Here is a 4,284-nt window from a genome sequence, read left to right as displayed (position 1 = left end):
GTGATATGTCAGTGCTGCCTTTTTTCTGGATATACAAATATTTTGACACTTATTTTTAAGGAAATTCAGCTCACATTTAGAAGTAGTCGACACTAAAGGACAATTTTTCTTAGTGCTTGTTGTCTATATCCTTCTGTTGTGCCATCTAGGCTGCTAAATGAAACTAGAGTAAAGTAATCCATGGTAGCAGCTGATAACCGTTTGAAATTTAACATGCCTGAAAATACCAATTAATCTAAACTCCTTTTAAAAATCATAAATGAGGTGGATAGGGGAGAACATGACAGAGAAGCTTGACTAAACTACCATAGGGAGAATCTACGTCTGCCCTAGGTGCTAATCTAGTAAAGACTGCACAATTTATTGTAGTCATAACAGCTGAAGAGTGATTGCTTCATCCCCGAACAGTTAAATAGGTATCAAAGTAGTAAATGCAAAGGCATTGATAAGACCCTTTCTGCACTCTCCTAGAGGCTTTGTTTCAGTCTTGAACAAGCTTTCTCCTATTTATGCATTGTTGCCAAGTCTACCATGTCAAAGATCACGCATCAAGAAAACAAACTGATTTTTTTAATTTCATGATTTCTAATCCAGATAATAAATGTTGGGCCCTTTTAATTTCTTTCTGACCTTTGATATTTTAATGTCATGCTTTTCTTTTGAATATCTTGCAAAGAATTTTTACTTTAAGTTGTCTTATATTCCTTTTCTTATGTACATAACTAAGTCATGAGAAAAGAAATACAACATAGGCAGTATGATACTGATATTCTAGTAAAAGATTTTCATGTGAACATTAGAATGCCAGCACTAATTTTCTTTTCAAATTATTGCTTATCTCATTTTCATGTTCAAAACAGCAAGCTTCCAACTATCTAATTGTGGAGCAAGTAGGGTATGGTATGATTTGTTCTGGAATTATATGCTCAATTTATTTATAAACAGAACCCTATATCACACTAAGTGATAAGGTATTAACATTGATCGCCCAAGGAATTCTTCCAGTTGGAATGGAAGATATTCTGCCATTTCAGTGCTGTTATAAAATATGACTTTGACAGAATTTGATATGACAGTCTGCTACCATTTCAAATGCAATATTCTTGAAAAAAATTTGAGTAAATATAGAACTTGCTAAAAATTAAAAATATCATAAACTGAAGTCACACTAAGGTAATCCATGTCAATCTTATATTCAGTGTGTATTTTCATATATATATGCATACATCTTATTTAATGGGATTTTGATTTTTATTTATTAGAATTTTGACTTAAACCAACATGGAAATAAATGTCTACATCACTGTTTCCCTAAGATTTGAAACCTCCAGTCTATCTATCTATATATCATATCTAAAAGATATATTTTTTCTTTTCAGAACAGATTATAGAACTATACCAGCTGCTAAAAGAGTGAATTCATAAATTGTATTTTAGGAACTTAATCCAAGACAAGGATTTGACCAGAAAATAATTTCAATTGAATCATAACTTTCAGCTGCAGGTAAGAAGAAAGATGTTAAATGAGACCCATAAAACAATTTAGTCAAGTTATTGTTGACAAATATTAATGTGCCTGAACTTAATTTATCAGAAGGAAAATAATAGAAACTATTGACTCTTAGCCAAAGGGGAAGAAACAGGTGATACCAGATGGATATGGTCTTAACCTCCAGAAGAAGGACAATTGGAGAAAAAGACAAGCTTTCAACAAATATAATCATCTAAATTTAAAGATTTTTCTTTATTACTACTTTTCTCAACATCAACAAAGCAGCCTATATCTGTATGCTAAGTAAGATTCAGTACAATAAGAAATGGGTAAGTCATAAATCCTTTATAGTAGTGGGGGGAAAAAATTCTATTTCCAATTGTTTTTCTCTTTATTCAGTTAATAAATATTTTCAATATTATTTTTATTTTAAAAACAGTTTTTTACATATTCAAGAAAGATATGTAAGTTGATATACAATATTTGAATGATAGCTCTGAATTTGTAGACATAAAAGATGTAAGAAACTAAACAGAAATTTTAAAAAATTCAGTGCCTGTAGAAAAGCATCAAAATGTTACATGCTAACTTCAAAAGTGCATATTTTTTGCACTGATAGATAAAATAAAAGCAAAAATTACGTCCCATTCATATTGATTTTAAAAAATGAGGGTTTTTTTTTTTTCTATTTTTCAATTCCACACTGCTAATATTTGACAAAAATAAATAAGAAGTATCTAACTTGAAATACTTCTAACACAGAGAACATTTTACTATCTACATATGAAAGAGGCTGAAGGTATTGAAATATCCAGGGGAAAAATTATTTAAGCTCTTACATGCTGTATTTCCAGTAACACAGGCACAAATCAGTCTCAGTCCAGCAGTCCAGAAAAAAAAATGATGTATTACAGGAGAAGAAACAGATTACCTGAGTAGACTACAGGTGTATTATCACCCTTGTGAGTAACATGCTTTGGAAAAGTTGCATTTGGCCTTGCATGTAGTTTTGCCAGGTCAGAAACTTAGATATCTCAGGACAGTGTTCTGTAGAAGCCTGCTGATATGCAGCTTACAAAGAACTGTACTGAAGCCCTTGCCAAGAACTGAAATTTCCAGATAGCATGGGAGTAAGCAAAATACATCCTTAAACCTGGAAATAATTTCTTGTTAATTTTTGTCCCTAAAAGCTGCTTCATTTCTTGACAGATCTAAGAATAAGCTACAATTACAAAAAAACAAAGCCATAGTACTGCCATTGATCCCCCTAAGAACCATTTTAGGCATAACACTGTGTCTTTCAGGTCCTTGTTCTTCCTTCTGGTCAATTTGTTAGCATACAGAGGAAATTGTGGATAGCCAATACAAAGATACTTGATTACATATTCCCCTGCAACTGTTTCAACAAATAAGAGATATCAAAGATTTAACAAAATTGAAGTCTGTCTCAAACAAAGTAATCCCATCAAGATTTATGATTCTGTTTATTTCATATGTGATAACAAGAGTTTGGGCAGAATCAAGTTCTAGCTTGTTATTCTTTAATGTAATAGTAGAGCTCGTAGACCTTGAAGTGTTTATTTTATTATTTTACATCTAAATAAGGGTAGATGTTATTTGGCTTTCTAATTGTAATGTAAATCATTCTAATACAGTGAGACTGTTATAGATGCTGCTACAAGTGGATTGTGTGACTTTTGATACACATAAAATTGCATTAAACTAACTGTAATGCTTTTTTAAAATCACAGTGAACAAGAGCAGTCATCTCACATCTGTCCTAACTAATTCCCATAGTAGCAATAAATACTGTCAGTTTGATTCACTTTGTCAATATACAGCACTTCACTTGTATCCTGCAAGGTCTTCCCAAAGTACATGCTTTGCTCCAAGTACAGAATGTGAACAAGAATGAGACGTAAGCACTGACACTGCAGTAATTTACTACAGAAACAATTTAGTTCCTTTTTTTTTTTTTGTAAAATGTAACATCCTTGTAGATTCTTATCATCACATCAAAGCTAGAGTGATTGTGATGTCTTACATTAGTGTTATTTATTTGGAATGTGTTCAAGATCAGACATTATGAAAAGCTCTAGACATCCAAGCAACTGTTTAGACAAGCTAAGTAACTAAATATGTTAAATGTATTTTCAACCTCATACGACTAAAATGGGTTTAGAAACTCAACTATCTGAGTAATAGCCATGTAATTTTGTTTTATTCTCATTAAATTCTATCACTGTGTTAATTTTTAATAAAAGTTTGCCATAAAGCATGTGTTAGGTGTTTAGACAACACCATATCCTTTGTTTCTTCTTACCAATGCACAGTTGACAGTATTTATGGAATGACATTACTTAACATGTAGAGGTATAAATCTTGGCAAACTTGGAGAGTTGCTTCCACGTGCTTTGATTATTCTTGGTTGTCTTCTACCTAGTGCATCATTTAGAAAGCAAAGTGGCACAGTTTTACCACAGTTGGACAGAAAATCTTTGCTTATCTCAGCCACCAAACCACTCTGTCTGCTAAGTCACTGAAGCAATTGAAGTCACAGTTGTGATACAATTAGATAATGATTCAACTAACAATGAGCACAGCTTTTTCTCACAGAATGTTACTAATTCTTTATTTTCAGTGACTGGTTAAGAAACTTAATTTTCAACCCTAACAATTCAAAAAAATGTATGGATTGGAATAGTCCCCTGAGAGTGTATTATGAGTTGAATCTTGATGGGAAAGTCTTGAAGGGAAAGTCTTGAAGGGAAAGTTTTCCATTTCTTGTTTTT

Source organism: Meleagris gallopavo, chromosome 3 (genome assembly GCF_000146605.3).
Source record: "Meleagris gallopavo isolate NT-WF06-2002-E0010 breed Aviagen turkey brand Nicholas breeding stock chromosome 3, Turkey_5.1, whole genome shotgun sequence".
NCBI classification, from domain to species: domain Eukaryota; kingdom Metazoa; phylum Chordata; class Aves; order Galliformes; family Phasianidae; genus Meleagris; species Meleagris gallopavo.
This window is presented reverse-complemented; position numbering follows the sequence as displayed.